Below are 19210 nucleotides of genomic sequence, written 5' to 3' on the forward strand. Positions count from 1 at the left end.
TTCTTAGCTTGTCACAGGAGCACACTCTGCATTTAGACCAAGAAGTTGCACCATCTGTCAAAATGGTATTTGGTAACCAAAATGATTTGTGCATAAAAAAATGAACCAAGTGTGTTTCTGTAAGCTTTTCCATCATCATTGGAACCCACTTCACGAGCATTTAGATAAAAATATTAAATTTTCCATAAATTTACTCTTTGTTATTTATATAACCATGTTCATAGATGAAAAGGGGACAGTGCAAAGAAGGAACAGGCAAAGGAGACAAATGATATCGCCTATGTCTCATGTTAAGTATAGGACCATGGGGAGGTTTGGTAGTTCAGGGCATATTATCATGAGCAATTGCTATACAATGAGCACATATCTTGCTAAGTGTTGCTCAAGCAGAAACTCAGCACATGCCTTTCAAAAGTTGAGTGTACAGTCTGAACGACAAAATAATAACTCCCCAAATGCAAGATCTGTTTTCTTACTTGAAAATTAAATAACAGAAAATATTATTTTTTGGTTATTGTTTGGTGTTTCGACTTACCAAAAGAGATTATTTACCAGGTCTTGTCCGAGAGATTGTGGTTTTGGCATGTTGACTTATCTTCCAGACAGTCCCCCAACAGATCGTGGCACAGGAGCTAAGCTTGCATGACATGAACAAAGAGCGCACTGTGCCACCAGATGGAAGCCTGCGGTAATCAGGGAAGGCAGGTTCCTGTCACCAGGTGCAAATCGCCCAGATAATGAAAGTCCCTCGTGCACAGTGTGCACCATTTCCAGAAAGCATTACTTAAAATTGGCTAATTTCTTCTCTGCATATATACTCTCAGCCCGATTACGTTATTTTCGTGGTGGAAGATGAGATGCTGGGATCAAAATGTTAGACGCAAACGGTATGTTTTCCATATTAATAACCCTTCGGTCATTGCCACACTCAGAAACTGTATTAGATAATAACATTGAAAAAGCCCATTTTCATTCTGAGCTGCTCAGTTTTAGTAACTGTTGAATTTCATACCACTGCCTCTTATTCCTATACCAGCTGCCTACAGGAAACACAGAAACTTAATTATTGAAAGCCAAATATTTGCATCTTATGGAAACCAGAATATTCCATAATTTAAGAACTTAGCAATCATTTCCCTAAATCAGATTTTGCACTTCTTTGGAGGTTGCATTTAAAAATATCAGTATACAAATGTCAAACTGCAATTGGGATCCTTTATCCTTTTTGAGGTCTGAATCTTGATCTTTTAAAATGTTTAATCTCTGCCTACTTTTGCCATTTCTTCTTACTTGTGTAACACATAAAATATCAGCTTGAAAATTGGTGAGCTGCTACCTACTGTTTCCTCTCCATGTCTGAGTAATTTCTACGCCATGTGGATGTATTCGTAAAAGCCTTCCAACTAAGGTTATTCTGGGCGGGAGGATCTTGTTGAAGAGTGTCTGTGATCAAATTTTACCTTCTTTTGTTTACCAGAAGTTCTCTGCAAAGAGTGTATTTGATTAGCATCTCATTTGGTGTACACAAATTATTTTGCAGGGACAAACATCTCTGGGGATCTGCCATTTTTATATATACAAATCTTTTGAGAAATATAAAGTATCATGAAAAAATTATTGTTATTGTTTTCTTATAGCTTTACAGGTGACCTCCATTTTCAGAATCACCTTTAGAAGTCTTCCAAGTTATTAGATATCATGGCAACAACAATTCTTCTAGGTCAAGATTTCCAAATCTGATTTTTGTACATTAAGACAAAACTATTGGAAATGGTTTCTATCCCTGAGAGTGACAGAGGCTGGAGTTCTCTCTGTGCTTCTTCAGTGGTCTGTCATTCAATAGCAGGGCTGTGAAAAAGGCGTGAAACAGAAGATGGAGTTCTAGACTCTGCTGTGCTAATTCTCTCCTACCTAACTTTGGGCAAATCACTGAGACTGTTGGCTACTGTTTCCACATTTGTAAAATGAGGAGAATTGTGCTTGCTGGATTTAGCTGTTGAAATGAAAAATAATCTTGGATTTAAAGGGTTAAAACAAAGTTGGTTATTACTGAGATTTACTTATCGGTGTACTGTTATCCAGCAGATAATTGTATACCTCAACTGCACTGTTTTAAGACAACTTTTACTGAGCTGCATTTTGGTACTATTCTATTAGCCAAATTTGAGGAACATTATAAGAAAACTAAAAATATTTTTAATTTGCTTTACTGCTGAAAATTAATTGCAGAAATTGTTTATACCTCTCATAGTGTCCTTTTAAGAGAGTACCTAGTGGTATGAAATTTTTTCTATAAGTATCTGGATTCCTTTTTTCTTTTTTAATTTTTCAAGACAGAGTCTCACTTTGTCACCCTTGGTAGAGTGCTACGGCATAGCTCACAGCAACCTCAAATTTTTGGACTCAAGCTGTCCTCCTGCCTTAGCCTCCCAAGTAGCTGGGATTACAGGTGCCTGCCACAATGCCCGGCTATTTGTTCTTTTTAGAGACGGTGTCTCACTCTCGCTCAGGTTGTTTTTGAACTCTTGAGCTCAAGAAATCCATCTGACTCAGCCACACAGAGTGTTAGGATTAAAGGCGTGAGCCACGGTACCAGGCCTTTTATTTTTTTAGAATAACAAGAAAGTTTACTAAAACTTCAGATTTATAGAAGTTTCTGGACAATCAAGCTTGTCCATCTACAGAATCTAAATAAAGTTAGGCTTGACTAGAGAGTGTATTCTAAAGAACTAGTTATCAGCTTTTAACCAATGCAATTACATCACCATAAAGAGAGAAAGGCGCCCATAAAATTAAAGTAAATCTACCTCCTTCCTCAATGTAAAATAAAATAAAATAAAATAAAATAAAGAAAAATATCCACACCTCTGGCACTCATCCTGACAGCTACTTCAATTAACAGAACTTTATATTTAAAACCATGATGGGGAAAATGAATACAAGTAGTGAGGGGCTCTTGCTTTTAAACATTTTGCAACAATCCAGATGGTACTTGTAGCCTCTGGCCCTGTTTTACCATGGTGTATCAGGACAAGACATAGATTTTCCAAGGTACATTTAATCAACAAAGGACTTAAGATGTCTTGAGTTTATATTCTGTGACATTCTTAAGGCTGTGTCCATTCAATGCAAATAAAAAAGGAAGAAGTCTTCGTAGAACAGAAGTGACGCACACTTGATGGGCAGATGGATTCAAATGTTTGTTATTCCTGACTGTGGCCCCCAGTCCATGATCCAGCTGTTTCCATGGCTTGGTATTTGTGGCTCATCCACTGCTCTGATGCATCATTTGCTAATGGATCATCTGGGGAGGGAGCACTTCACAAAACCTGCATCAATAGCAGAGCGGTGTGGACCTGTAGTGCTGGGGACCACTTATCTTTCAAAATATCTAAACATATTCTTCCCAACTTATCTCCATTAAGATGATAAATATTGGTCATGAAATATATTTTAGGAGCTGCCACTGGACATTCTTTTGGAAGGAATAGTTCAAAAAATTTTTTTTAATTTTTTATTTCAGAGTATTACAGGGATACACACATTTTGGTTACGTGATTTGCATTTGTGCATTTTAAGTCATTGTTTTAAGTGTGCCTTTCACCCAGAATGTGAGCATTGCATTTGTTATGCGTGAGTTCACCCTACCTGTCTGCCCTACAGATTTCTGTGGAGTTTTACTTCCACATGTGCATGCAAATGGTGATCGGCTAGTTCCAATTTAGTATTGAGTACCTGTGATGTTTATTTTTCCATTCTTGTGATACTTCTTGAAGAAGAATGGTCTCCAATTCCATCTAGGTTGTTACAAAAAATATTAGATCACCAATTTTTTTTTTTTTTTTTTTTTTTTGGCCAGGGCTGGGTTTGAACCTGCCACCTCCGGTATATGGGGCCAGCGCCCTACTCCTTTGAGCCACAGGCACACCCAAGATCACCAATTTTTTTTATGGCTGAGCAGTACTTCATGGCATACATATTCCACATTTTATTAATCCATTCATGTATGTATGGACTCTTAGGTTTTTAAAGTCTCTCCCTTGAAGGGGGAACTCTGGGGGCCAGCAGGAATCGGCCTAAATGAATATTTTATGAGGAGGACTCCCCAGGCCATTGAAGCAGTATCAAAAAAATACACTACTGGGACCTGATCAAACTAAAAAGGTTCTGCACAGCCAAGAACATAGTAAGTAAAGCAAGCAGACAGCCCTCAGAATGGGAGAAAATATTTGCAGGTTATACTTCCGATAAAGGTCTAATAACCAGAATCCACAGAGAACTCAAATGTATTAGTAAGAAAATAACAAATGATCCCATCTCAGGGTGGGCAAAGGACTTGAAGAGAAACTTCTCTAAAGAAGACAGACACACGATCTACAAACACATGAAAAAAAGCTCATCATCCTTAATCATCAGATAAATGCAAATCAAAACTACTTTGAGATATCACCTAACCCCAGTAAGAGTAGCCCAAATAACAAAATCCCCAAACCAGAGATGTTGGCGTGGATGTGGAGAAAAGGGCACACTTCTATACTGCTGGTGGGAAAGCACACTAATACGTTCCTTCTGGAAGGATATTTGGAGAATACTTAGAGACCTAAAAATAGACCTGCCATTCGATCCTATAATTCCTTTACTAGGTATACACCCAGAAGACCAAAAATCACAATATAACAAAGACATCTGTACCAGAATGTTTATTGCAGCCCAATTCATAATTGCTAAGTCATGGAAGAAGCCCAAGTGCCCATCAACCCACGAATGGACTAGCAAATTGTGGTACATGTATACCATGGAATATTATGCAGCCTTAAAGAAAGATGGAGACTTTACCTCTTTCATGTTTACATGGATGGAGCTGGATGTTTACATGGATGGAGCTGGAACATATTCTTCTTAGCAAAGTATCTCAGGAATGGAAGAAAAAGTATCCAAAGTCCTCAGCTCTACTATGAAGCTAAATTATAGCTTTCACATGAAGGCTATAACCCAACTATAGCACAAGACTATGGGGAAAGGGCCAAGGAAGGGGAAGGGAGGGGGGAGGTTTTGGTAAAGGGAGGGTAATAGGTGGGGCCACACCTATGGTGCATCTTAGAATGGGTACAGGCGAAACTTACTAAATGCAGAATACAAATGCCTACATACAGTAACTAAGAAAATGCCATGAAGGCTATGTTGAACAATTTGATGAGAATATTTCAGATTGTATATGAAACCTGCACATTGTACCCCTTGATTGCACCAATGTACACAGCTATGATTTAACAGTAAAAATAAATAAATAAATAAATAAGAAAATAATGGGCGGAGCTCTCATCTGGTTCTGCTCTGATGCCAAGAACTGATTCTAGCAGCAGACGCTGGGTTTCCTTTACGATCTGACAGGGCATCCTGGCCATCTAGCCAGATCCTGAATTTGGCCTCTGCTCTTGTCTCAGAATATATAGATTTCTTTTCAATAAAAGTTTTCTAGGTTTGTTTTTTTTTAAACATAATGCCTTGTTGTGTTTTCTCTTCACATTGCCTTGTAGGCAGCTCTGAGTTAAATTCATGGTTTATATTTAGTAAGGTATGGACGACTTCATGTTATGTATGGAACTGCACCATTGTCTTCAGCTTCTTATTTTTCGTGATATTTTCCCTTTCTTCACAATTTCCTCACTTTTATTTCCTCATATGCTACATGCATTTTGCAGAGTACATAATTTTTGGATTGCAGTGATGCTGTATCTAAATATAAAAATAATTTCTTTTGGAAGATATTTGAGGTAGATCAGAACAATGGCTATCCACTGAACCCTTGTTACGTGCTGGGATCTATGATAAGCATTATCGAATATCTCATTTGTTTTTCACCTAAAAGGTGTTATTTCCTATATTTTATAAATAAAGACACTGAGATACAGAAAGAAAGATTAATCAACTTGTCTGCTGATTCTCCTCTAGCAAGTGGAGGGGACTGAATTCCAATGTAAATCTGTTTGACTCTAAAATTCATGTTGATTAGTGATTACATAAAGCTGTTTCTTAATACTAACTAAAATAATATAACAGATGACTGCTTTTATTGTTGCTGTAGAATTATTATCAAAGGTTTTTGATGTAACAGAATATATTATCTTTAACAAAGAAGATACACTATTAAAAAGTAGGTATTTTAAGACTCCATTATTTACATCTTTTCTTGAAAATTTGATAGAGCAAGTGTTTTTGCCACATCGCGTCTTTACTGCCAAGAATGATTTCAAGGTCTGCTCCATATGTGCCTCAGCGTAGTACCCAGGAGAAATGCACGCCTCTTAATGACATATGGGGAAACACATCCAACAATCCTTTCATAGACTGTAGCAAATACTTCCTGGCACTTTCCAGCAGTCTTCTACCATGCTTTATTCTTTCAAGTTACACTCCAAATGCCTTTATTACTCTCTTTCTTTCCCTAATCTTCAACTGTTACTATCCATGGCTGTGTCTTTCTGTTTGGACTTGTTTAAATGGGAAAGCTCTTCTTGGTTCCTGTTCCTTTTGGAATATTGTGACCGCCTTAAAGGGGACTCCTTTTTTAATTTTTCTAGTTTCATAGTCATGATTAAAAAAAAATAGGTCGAGGAAACATAGGTCATACAGAGATGACAAAAAAAATTAATAATTAAGATCGTGGGTGGCTTAGTGGAAGAAAGTTATTTGTGGTAGTTGCAAGGAAAGCTTTGTGGCGTTGTTAACTTCTGAAATGGGTAAATGGTGAAGGGAGGCTCAGAACCTTAGAAGAGTTTTGTTCTCTAACGAAGCCATATAAAAACTCTTCTATTGATGCAGAACAAGTTCTTCTCAGAAGACAGAAGCAGCAATCAGAAAGCCTGAAAGATGCAGCCCAATTAGAGAAGTCATTTCCTAGAAAATTGGTCCCTGAGACAATCATTTTTCAGAGAATTGAAGGAGACAAGATCTCTATCACTTCAGCTTTTCAACATATCCATGAAATAACTAATAGGAGCAGAAACGTCTGGCACTATAAGCAAGTAATTTATAAAAGTTCTACTTAAAGTGATCATTGTGAACAATACATTCAGAAAGAATGAAAAGTCTTTGCATCTGTGCTATCATTCTGGCACAGACTCACCTAGGATGAGGATCAGGAACACAAGATGATCTGTTGAGGATACTAATCAGACTATGGAAGAAAAAGAGGATGAGAAGAGAACCATAATGATTTTTATGTCATTAAAATCGTTTTTTCTCAACCAAACTTTGCTAAAAGTTTCACCACAGTGTTAGTGAAGTAGAATTAGAAGTCAATGTTTCAACTTTGTTTTTTATTACTTGCAAGTTGTTTCTGTGCAGGACCAATTTATCCATTATGTAATACAGGCATGATTCCTAAAGAGGGTGGTGCCTGTGGCTCAAAGGGGTAGGGCGCTGGCCCCATATGCTGGAGGTGGTGGGTTCAAATCCAGCCCCAGCCAAAAACTGCAAAAAAAAAAAAAAAAAAAAACTTTTAAAATATTTACATATATATATATATATATATATATATATACACAACCTGAAAAATGATATATTGGCTCTCCGTATGAAAATAGCAAAATCAAAAAGAATGACTACTTACTGAAATATCCACAAAGCATAACATTATATTACTTGTTTATAACATAACTGTTATATGTTAAGATAGAAGATAAATAACAAGGAAAATATAAGATATTTTATTCTCAAATAAAAACCATTATAAAAATCCTCTTTTATGACAAAAATATTCTTAATAAATGATACAGGCATTTGAAAATATGATATGCAGTGAGACCTTAAAAATTAAGAGCCTCTTGTCTATGATGAAAGCCTCCTCTCTATGTCTATGTGAAACAACTCAGAATGGGTTTATATACATATATGTTTATGTTAGTTTTTTATTGGTATGAAATAAATTAAATAATTATGTAATCAAGGTGTTGGTTGGGGCTGTGTTGTCATCTGGAGACTTGATTCATCTGAAGAAGATGAAGTCATCATGGGAATGACATCCCATCATCTTCGTCATATTATGCCATCTAGCTAAGGAAAAACATCCCATTAACTTACTATATTCTTTTGGTAAGTAGCCTCAGCTCTGCCTGCACTCAGTAGGGGGGATTTTATAATTGGCCAGTGGATTACACATCCTTAGGTGAATTATTGGAGCTTATATTAGGATGTTTCTGCCATAACGTTTAAAGTTATCTTTTTTTTTTTTTTAAGGTTTTATTCTATGGTATGGGCTCAGCTATTGTCAATTATTTCTTTAGTTGTCTTTATAAAGTTCTGAGAGAAAATACAATTTCAGTACACAGTAGGCACAGGATAAATGAACTCAGGGAAGATTCGTTTGACTGGAGAAGACAGAGGAGATATACAAGGGAGAGTTCAGAGAAAGGCTTGTTCTAATCTGGGTGTGTCTCATGTTCCCCAAGCACTTTGGCTTCAAGTATTCCAAGACGTTCCTTGGTAACTTTAGATGGGAGTTTTATCTGAGGCCAGTTCATGGCATTATACAGAGGGTCCAAGACTACGACCAAGACATCTGTCAGGACTAAAAGTAACATTATTTACTTTCAGTCAGTGTATTCTGATAACCTTGCTGACCACCAACATGTATTTTCCTACTACTCACATTCTTCTTTATTCCTGTTTCTCTCATTTTTTCAATTCTCCATCTCTTCTGCTTTTTGTCTTTTTATTCACAATCTCTTACAACCTATCTCCACAGTTTGGCTTTTTTTCTTTCATTTTTGGACATTAGCTCTCTGCCAGGATTGTTTCTCATACCTTATTCTTCTATTCTTTCAGTGTAATGAATTTCTTTCATCAAATATTGAGTGTGTGTGTGTGCGTGCATGCTTGTCTATATAAATGCATGTTTATCTGTTAGCCTGTAACCTTGGTGTGTTCCAGTTAGATAGCTTTCCACCTGTGTGGTGGGTATGCATGTATTCTTTCATGCTAAGCTGAAAGTGAGTCAGGGCCACCTGAGTCACAGCTGGAGTAAGTGCTGCCTGGGACATAAGTGTCCTTGGAGAGAGTCTGGGAACTGCACGGGAATCAAGACCCTTACTGGTGAGGTCTCCCTTGTAGGAGTTAATGTATGGAAAAGAATTTTTAAGGATAAAGTGAAACGTGGTGTATTTCAGAAACAAAGGAGGCATTATGTTTTTCTGAGTGAGATTCCATGATTCTTAAAAACACACAGTTTTTAGGGGCAGAAGAACACATCTAATGGTGGTAGGACATTTTTAAGATGGCAGTGTGGACAGTTGCAAGGGTAAGTCTGTTGGTGACATCATTAGTTTTACACCTGTCAATCACTTTGAGAGCCAATCTATGAAGAATCCCATGCTGTGGGCAGCTCTCCAGGCTGGCAATATAAAACATTAAGATGGTTGTATGAATTCATGACTTCTGGTTCAAATTCCTATTCTGAAGAAATAAGTTGTACATATTTAGAAAATAGTCACTTTTCTGTAGGAGTACTTTATACCACAACCATGTGACTTTCAATTCAGTATATTTTGGCAGGAGAGCAAATAAAACCACATCTGCAGTGAGTGAAAATTTCCAGTCTTCTCCATTTTTACTTTCTTCTCCACCAGTAGTTGCAGATGCTTGAGCTAGCCTCCCCAGCTGGAAATGGAAGGGAAGCAGAGCTAGCCACATGGCATGCTCATGTGATTTTTGCCATCTGTCCTTAAATATAAACGCCCCAGCATGTGTCTGTAAGTAACATAACAAGGAAATTTCCACCTGGAATCATCAGTCAAGCTTGAAGTCCATATTTTCTAAACATAGCGATTAGGGAAGATTAAGAATTAACTAGGGAAGAAGATAATTTATGTGTAAAAGGGTAGAAGAGTCTAAAAAACGAAAAGTAAAAGCAGGTAGGAAATTAATTGAACAGCAGGAAGAAAATGGACAATTTCCAGGAACAATATTTTCCTCCCACTTTAAAGCTGGGGAACTTAATTTTCTCTCTTTCTGTGACAATTACTGAGAGATCTTCTTCAGAGCTAATAGATTTTATTGATTCATTATATTGGAACAACTTAAGTCTGACTATTACTGTTTTAATTCTTTTGTTAAAATTTTATATTCTTAGCTACTACATAAATTATATTATACTGTATTTTAAGTAGTTCTAACCATAAATGGTTTAGAATTTCTTAACTGTTTGCAGTTAAATTTGGGATCAACAAGTAGAGCTTTAGAATCCATTATAATTATGTTGATGCATATAAAATCACCTTTTAAATATATTTTTAAATAAATGGATATATCCATATTCAAGCTAAAGGAGACTCCATGACCATGATATGAGAGAAGCATTCACATCCTGGAATATCATAAAAAGATTAGAATTAATTTTTTACTTTTACTTCTAAAGAGATTTCTAATGAAAAATTTCTTCTTGCAGAATATAATATTGTGCCATCAAACTCTAGCCTCTTCTTTATATGTTCTGGATATAGAACTTCAATTAAGGAAGCCCATATCCATTTAAGAGAATACATTTATACTGGCTAACTCTCAAACTAAGTGGGATTTTGGAAATTCACCAATGCAGTTTCAGTTCTTAAGGGAACATAATAATTAGTCAATATGCAGTCCAGATCATTTGAACTTTGGAAAGGTGATTAGCATAAAGGAAGCACTTTCCTGTGCTTTACAAAGAAAGTGCTTCCTTTATACTAATACTTTATGTTTTAAGAAGCATTAGAGGCCATAGAAGGTAAATTTGTATACTTCCTAGCAGAAGTTAGTAGTCACACAGAAAACAAAGATTTTCTTATTTGAATTGGGTTCATAGTTTGAAACATTTTACCCACTACTATAGAGTCAATGCAGATGCCTAGTTTGACTTGAAAGTTTTAGATGGAGTGAGAAAATATGTAAAACTGGGTCTAATAGCAATGCTTTTTCTGATATTGCAAGAAGGAAACCACCCACATATTGTCATTAAAGTTTGACATGGAAAATAAATCCACAGTTGCAGTGGTCACTAAGTTGGAAGACTGGTGATGTGTCAAAACTGCAAGTCAACTTTCAATAGTTAGAATCAGAGAAAAAGAATCCAGAAGTACAAAGTGTAAGCAGTGCAAAGCAGTTTAAAGCGTCCAATAAACCAAAACCATAAGATCTCACTAAATGCAGATGAAAATTGGCTATCTCTTAAATTTACACAGGACACAAAGACTACAAAATAAACAAAGTAATATAAAAATCACAAAAGGTAAGAATATGAAAACAGGCCAATTTAATATATCCACACCAAATAACATGATTGCTAACTATACATTACAAACAGGCTGAAGCTAACATGCTTTTAAGCAGTTTGGTTAAATATTTGTTAAAACCATCTAGAGTAGACATCCTCTCCCAGACAAAATGAACCAGATTTACCTTTCTGGCTGAAACAAATAAAAAAATGTAAGCACGTATGCATATGAAGCAGTCGTTTCTGGACATTAGACATAAGACAGTACAGAAGAATGATCCTGAAAGGAGGGGGAAATAAGGCGAGTCCTACAACTGACCCAGCTTACTGCTTGGAGAAAGTTTCCAGGCTTTTGCTCAGAAAGGTGGAATCCAAATGGAACCAGATTTGTCCTGAGTTGAGAGAAATCTGGGAGTCTGGGGAGGCCAATGTGGGCAGAGTTCACAAAATAGAATACTAGAGAATACTAGAGAGGAGGGAGGGAGGGAGGGAGAGAGAAAGGGAGGGAGGGAAGGAAGGAGGCAGGGAGTGAGTTCTGTCCGGTAAGCTGCAGGTCTCCCTCAAATCTCCAGCTGAGTACTGATCAGCACATGCATATGGGCAAATTACTTAAGTCTGGGGAAAAACAAAACAAAACAAAACACCCGCCAAGCTGAAAGGAGCAGAGGGAACACTCTTCAGGGTTTACAAAGGAGGTTTGGAAATGGTGCACTACCATACAGAGTGGAAACCTTCATGATTAACAGGGCATAGAATACTCAGAGGATATTTTTTCAGCGGTGGGACAAAGTTAGCTCTAAGTTATAGACTGCTGTGGTCCTGGTTAAAAAAATGCTTAAAAGGAAGCCTCAGAGTCATCACATTCATTCTAAGCAACTTATTCCTTACTAGAGCAAAGTTCAATAATGTTTATAGAAACAGAAACTTATTTGATACCTAATAAATTAAAAAAATATCTGGAATCAAATAGCCCAGATACGGTGGTTTACTGGCACCATGGTTCATTCTGGCACTCTGGGAGGCTGAGGCGGGAGGATTGCTTGAGGGCAGGAGTTCAGGACCAGCCTGAGCAAAGTGAGAATCCTGGACCTACTAGAAATAGAAAAATTAGCTAACCATGGTGGGCCCCTGTTGTCCCATCTACTTGGGAGGTTGAGGCAAGAGAATCACTTGAACCCGAAGTTTGAGGTTGCTATTAGCTAGACTCAGGCCATGATACTCTAGCCCATATGTCAAAAAACAAACAAACAACATGGAAAAACCTCTGGCATTAAATAAAAATTTCTCCATTGTGCAAATTGAAAATGTAATCTGTAATGAGCAGAAAAAAAAACAATCAATAAGAGATCCAAATGCAACACAGATGTTAGAAATAATGGACAATGACATTAAATCAATTATACTAACACTATACCATATATTTAAGGGAATGGAGAAAATATTGAGCTTGTTAATGAAAATATAGAAAAATTAAAAGAATACAAATAAAACTTTTAAAAATAAGAAATATAATGTCTGTCATAAGAAATACCTTAGATGAGATTAAAGATAGATTAGATAATTATAAAGAAGAAATTAGTAAACTTGAAGACATAGCAAGGAAAAGTAAAGGCTTGGTGCCTGTATCTCAGTGGTTAGGGTGCTGGCCACACACACAGGGGCTGGCCGGTTCTAACCTGGCCAGGCCTGCTCAACAACAATGACAACTATAACAACAACAACAAAAAAAATAGCAGGGCGCTGTGGCGGGCACCTGTAGTCCCACCTTCCTGGGAGGCCGAGGCAAGAAAATCACTTAATCACCAGAGTTTGAGGTTGCTGTGAGCTGTGATACCATAGCACTCTACCAAGGGCGACATGGTGAGACTCTGCCTCAAAAAAAAAAAAAAAAAAGCCAAGGTAATTACGTAGGGAGGGGGGATAGCTTTGCAACAGAAAATATTGAAACAATTGTCTATCTCTGTCGAAAACAAATCATTGATTCTTATTTTGTGCTATAAATAAAAATAACTTAAAATTATTCTTAGACCAAAAATCATAATACTGAAAAAATAGGAAAGCTTCAAAACTTAAAAATCATAAAAATTAAATATGTATAGTTTGCTGTATGCCAATTATACCTAAATAAAGCTCCAAAAATACTTTAGACAAAACAGAAAAAAGAAATAACATACTTGCAAAAATATTCTAATGTGTACTGGGCATAAATGTATTACAATTTGTAAATATTAAAGTAGAAAATTAATGACTAAGTGAAACCTCGATCAACATTTTTGAAATAGCCCAAATTAGTTGGCCCTGAATCAAGGCCAGCAGTTTGCTGAAGCTGTTGGTTTCAAGCAGGAGCCTAAAGAATTATCTTTCTATGGTCTGTCGGCCATTTCAGAACTTTGGAAATGTAATGGTCAATTCATTAGAAAGAAACAGTATGAGTCATTGGTGATAGATGTAGGCTAGTGTGATTTGTAGTCTTAATACTGTCGGGTTCCAAAATACCCATAAAATATTACTATATTTATCTCAAAAAAAAAAGAAAAAAAAGAAATAGCCCAAATTAGGAAAAATAGAAAACTCCTAAAAGCACAAGAAGTAAACTTGAAGAGGTCTGAATCATCTCAATCTATGTGAAACTAGACAGTTTCCAAAACCAAATTTTAGTTCAAAGTAATTGTTTGCATTTATAAATTGATTAAAATTATGTTAGAAAAATGAACTTTTATACAATTTGGCTTTTTACCAAAATGAGCTGCATTCAAATGTGATTTATACTTTTTTAAAATTTAAAGACTTTATTTTTTTAAAAGTAGTTTTATGTTCACAGTAAAATTGGAAGAAGTTACAGAGATTTCCTATCTACTCTACTGTCCCACACATGGATAGCTTCTCCCCTTGTCAACATCTTTCACCAGAACCTACCTGTTTTGTTTTCTTTTTCAGTTTTGGCCAGGGCTGGGCTTGAACCCACCACCCCTGGTATATGGGGCTGACGCCCTACTCCTTGAGCCACAGGCACTGCCCAAACCTACCTGATTTTAAATGAGTTTGGTTATTGTTTGTCTCTTTCTTCTTCCAGGCTAAGATTTTCTGGCAAATGCTGTTTACTAACTGATCACATCTCATCTTTTTCCTCTTTGCTACCTAGCAAAACTTAGATCTTAATTTGGCATTTGGTAATTTAATATGAACTGGATAAACTTTGATTAGTTCACGCTGATTGTATTAATTCCATTCTCCTTGGCTATTACTTGATTTAGGAATAATAATTATATAACACGATTCTTGGTGGTACGATATGGAGGAATATATATTGAGTGTTTTTAGAAAAAAAAAACTCTCTCTTCACAAAGGAATGAAAGGAAGAGACATCTTCTCTCCTTGCCTTTGGGCTATGTCATATGAAGATGTGGTATTTGGAGCTGCTGACGCCATCTTTAAACTATGAGGGGACTAGTTCAAGGCCAAAGTCAGTATGTCATGGTGGCCAAGTTAAAAGAAGGAAAGAACCTGGATCTTTGATAAAGTTGATTAAACCTGAAATAGACTATCTTGAAAGAGGCCCATCTCCATCTTTCTTAAAATATGAGATAAATATTGTAGTTAAACCATTTTGAGTTTCTTTCTTTCCCTGCTGAATGCATTATAATGAATTTGAAGCAAATATTATGCCCCTGAACTGAATAGAATATATAAGATTATTCTCATCCTAGCTTTAACCTGTATTTCTAGTCAAATTTTCTATCTCTCCTTACCATAGTCACCCTCACTAAGCATCATCCAACTGACTTTTTTTTAACCTTCCACTGAATTACCTTCTGTTATCTTTTTCCACCTGGCAATATTCTTCTTAAGGTTAAGCTCAAAACTCAGATATCATCTTTTCTGTGCAGCCTCGCTCAACACCTTCAGGAAGAAATTTTTCCCCTCGTCTTGCTGCAGTGAGTATTATTTTCTTCTTTACTACAGGAGTTTTCCACTCCTATGGCATTTCTGTATTCGCATTTTATTTACTTATATTTTATCTACTTAAGCCTGAGGTTCTTAAGGACAGAGAAATTATTTTATTTATGCCTATATTTTCCCTCACCACTGTATTTATATAAATATTGACTATAAATGGTGCAAATATGAAAAGTGAAGTGTTGGATGAGGGTGCTGGTTGCTTGCTGGTGTCAGTAGTTTTCTTGTGCAACAGACTCTTTGCCCAGGAAATAAATGATAGTCAAATACCTCAAGACTGTGTGGGTTCGAGTTTCCCTAAAGGCCAATAAGAAGACAAACAATTAGTGATGAGCCAGACAGAAGAAAAAGAGACTGAGACTGGCTGGGTTTTTAAAAAAAATTTTAATCATCTTTTTCTGCTAATACATCACAGGAGAGGCATATCAGAGTGGTCCTGTTTATTGCATCAGCCATTTATTGTACCATCTCTTCCACAATATTTTTGTAGACCATTAGGAAAAATCCAAAGGTGCTTAATTATATGAGTTGATTTCTCCTTTAATTCATCTTGCACTATCAGCAATAGCATAATCAGCACCTCTTTATGTGTTGGAACTGTTCACAGTTAATTTTAAAAACAAACATTATAGCTCTGTGTTTTATGTAGATTGTGAGGAAATGGGTCTGGCTATCACAATCTGATGAAACACAACTAAGGATGTCCTGTCATCTTTGCAGATAATTTCTTTTAGCGGAGATAGGTCCACTTTGTTAATAAAGTATAGGGAAATGAAAATTCATATGGTTTAAAACCACATTGAAAAAAGAATGCAAGGATAGGAACAGTTAGTTGGTGTTCTGATCACTAAATGCTGCTGTAAAGATGTTGTTATTTTTAGGAGGAATGTTAGTTCAAGTTTCAGAATGTCAGATTCGGTTTCCTTATGTTTAAAATCAGAACGGTGCAGTTCACCTCCAAGATCTTTCGAAATCAGACCTACTGACATTAGGAGATTCACATTTTCTCTCTGCTAATGAAGCGACATCTTGTGTTTGATCATCTTCATGTGGAACCTCATTAATTATGAATAGTCCAAATAATAAGAACAATTCAAACATTTATTTCATCTTTATTATTAGTGGCACTTGATAGAATAGAGAGCACAGAGAATGAAATGTAACAACTTTATTTATTTATTTATTTATTTTTATGTAACAACTTTAAAACTCACTCACTAGTTTTTCATTTTATGGTTCTAAGAAACTCCAGAATTGTATGTAACACCCCAAAGGTTACGTATAGTACAGTGACTAGGAATTCTAAGAAACATTTCTTCTCTTGGAAAATGTTCTCATTAAAACAAATGTTTTCCCACAGTGATATATTTTACATTTGGAAGAAAATGCACATTCAGAAGTTAGAGAATTTGTAATGGGCTTCTGCTGCCTATCTCACTGCAATCAAGATGCCATGCGTAAGAGAAAATCTTTTGAGAGAGTAATAGAGTGATATTTGCCTTTGAAAGACAAATGATCTTGGTGGGAGTTCCTCTTCTGGTAGTTCCTCTAGAGTTTAATAATTTCTAACTTTTCTGGGTCAGCTCAGAAAACTGAACACGGGGGGAAGGAATTGAATTATATTTTTCGTCTTCAACATTAATAACTTGGGATGAGATTTGCATTTTGGGGGGGGGGGGGATCAGAATCATCCTGGCTATGAAATTGCTCTTCCACAGTGTTTGCAGCAAGTGAAAGATTTATACACCATTTCAAATGCCAGTTAGAAAAGGGCAAGAGGATTGAAGTATTATTTAAGTTCCTAGATGCTCAGAAACAATAAGTGGCTTTGTTTATTCAGTAGGTCAGGTAATTTACAGAGGGAAGCCCTGTGAGACAACACGGAAAACCACGTACTTGCATCAGAGAGCCTGGAACCACCTGGAGATGTGAACCTTACTTTAGCAGCCAAGGAATTTCAGGTCGTCCACCCACTTTCTTTGGGCACAGGCGTTTCCTGGGTGAAATGGGCTCATGGAATTAGGACACAGTCCACATCTCTTCCTGCACCCATAATTCACCCTTTGGTTGTAGGGAGTCATTTTCTATTTGACTTAGCGGGAATGGAGATTAATAAAAGATTCTTATTTAAAAATCATTTTAAAATCAGAAAATTAAATCCCTTTAAACAAATACTTCATGTCTGCCATGTCCCAGCGACTGTTCTAGGTATTAGGGACACAGCAGTGAATGAGCACCGTTCCTACTTTTGTGCTCCCCGCATTCTAAATGCTCTTAATTGGCATTTGGAGAGTAAGGATGACTGCACAGGAAGTTAAAATAGAATTTTCTTCTTTTTTTGGACAGTAAAGTAATGCAAAGTCAGGAAATTAGTAACATGGGGATTAACTTCAGGATGGGTGTGGTAGGCACTGATATCTTATCCTGGGAGTTGGCAAAGAGCTAAATCATTAGAAATCAAGAACAAGCAATTCCTGTAGCTGCTTCACGTTTCGGCTCTGGAATTCCTCCTTTTCCTCTGTGTTGTGTCGTGTCCCCGACCAGAGTTTCCCAAATGTCTGAATGTCGCAGTTCATGGTGACTTTGTGTCTACCTAGGTTATGCTTTCCCCTGACCTGAACCACGTGGAGATAGTGACATGCTTGAATATTTTTTTCTGTTGGACAGAAAGGAAAAGGAACTGGAAAACAAGGTGGCAGCTATGTCCTAGAACCTCCTGATATGAGCTGACTAAAGCATGGCCTAATGTCACTGAATTTCTTCTTCCATAGGTCCTTAGTCTCAGGGTTGGAAGAATGAATCCACCAACCACAGATCGCTGGTAAGACAGTATTTATTTTATAGAAAGAATACAGAAAAAGCACCAGAGCTTCTGGTAGAGGGAAAGACCCAAGTTGGAAAATTTTCGCCTGGGTCCTTGGTCTAGGGGCAAAATGTCAGTGCATTCCCTTCTTGAAATGTCTGAGGCCTAGGACACTTACGTGAAATGGACCAGGCCTAGGAAATAGGTTCCTCCTTTCATCCCTGAATGGGAGAACAGTGCACTGGGAGCCACTCCAAGACCCTGAAGCTGTGTGCTCACCCCAGAGGGCATCCTCACACTAGCAGCCCTGCACCCTGAAATAAAGGGAAAGTAGACGTGGCTGGGGCAGCAGCATGGGCGGTGCAGGGGTGGTTCTCCCTCCACTAACCAGGGACCCCAGGGCTTGCATATGCTCAACCCTCTCTGCCACACTTGTTCTGCTGCCCTCACCTCTCTGCATTCGGTGCACCAAGACTCCAAGGGCAGCAGTGCAGAAGGCGAGGCAGGTCCTCCCTGGCTGGCCTGCGCGGCCTGAGCTGGGGCGCCACCACTCCGTACCATTAGTGCTGTGGTCCTTATAAAACCTACTTAGAGAGCTGCTTTTGACTTTCGGGAGAATTAGAATAATCAGGACACAGACTGGATACAAAGAACATTGGCATTGGCAAGAAACTGAGACTTAACCTAGATAAACTGTGGCTCATAGTACGTTATATGGGCTTTTAATTATCTTGTCTTTGGGAAAAGAGAATATTTTATTAGTTGTTTAGCTGCTGGACTTAGGTGTTCCTTTATTAGGTGTTTATTAAGGCTCTTCTGAATCTCTGTCCCATCTTGGTTGATTCCAAAAACCTGAAATCCAAGGCCCCCTTTTCACATTCTTCCCAACTTACCAGTCTCAGAGGTGGAAGAGCTGGGGAGGCTGTTACCTCCAGCCATGCTGGCCCAGCCCAGGTCTTGCATAACACCTGTGGGGCAGAACTTGGGTGTAGACGCAGAGAAAACCTAAGCGAAGGGGGTAGAGGATAGTAATGCACGATGGAGGCACCTACTCTAAGTAGAAAGCGGGAGGCCAGGGCAGCACCTGTGGCTCAAGGAGTAGGGTGCTGGTCCCATATGCCGGAGGTGGTGGGTTCAAACCCAGCCCCGGCCAAAAAAAAGAAAGCGGGAGGCCCTTGTTTTCTTGTTTTTATTTACAATGGAGG

At 37.4% G+C, this 19210-nt stretch overlaps 1 non-coding gene and 1 pseudogene across 1 annotated transcript; one reads left to right on the top strand and one right to left on the bottom strand.

Annotated features, from left to right (window-relative positions):
* Positions 1-3203: 3203 nt before the first annotated feature.
* LOC128563423 (ubiquitin-conjugating enzyme E2 N-like) lies at positions 3204-5405 on the bottom strand (annotated as a pseudogene).
* Positions 5406-13537: 8132 nt separating this feature from the next.
* LOC128564157 (small nucleolar RNA SNORA2/SNORA34 family) lies at positions 13538-13674 on the top strand. Its single transcript, XR_008374027.1, has one exon. It is a non-coding gene; the product is annotated as a small nucleolar RNA SNORA2/SNORA34 family (small nucleolar RNA).
* The last annotated feature ends 5536 nt before the right edge of the window (positions 13675-19210 follow it).

This window comes from Nycticebus coucang, chromosome 13, assembly GCF_027406575.1.
Source record: "Nycticebus coucang isolate mNycCou1 chromosome 13, mNycCou1.pri, whole genome shotgun sequence".
Classification (NCBI taxonomy): domain Eukaryota; kingdom Metazoa; phylum Chordata; class Mammalia; order Primates; family Lorisidae; genus Nycticebus; species Nycticebus coucang.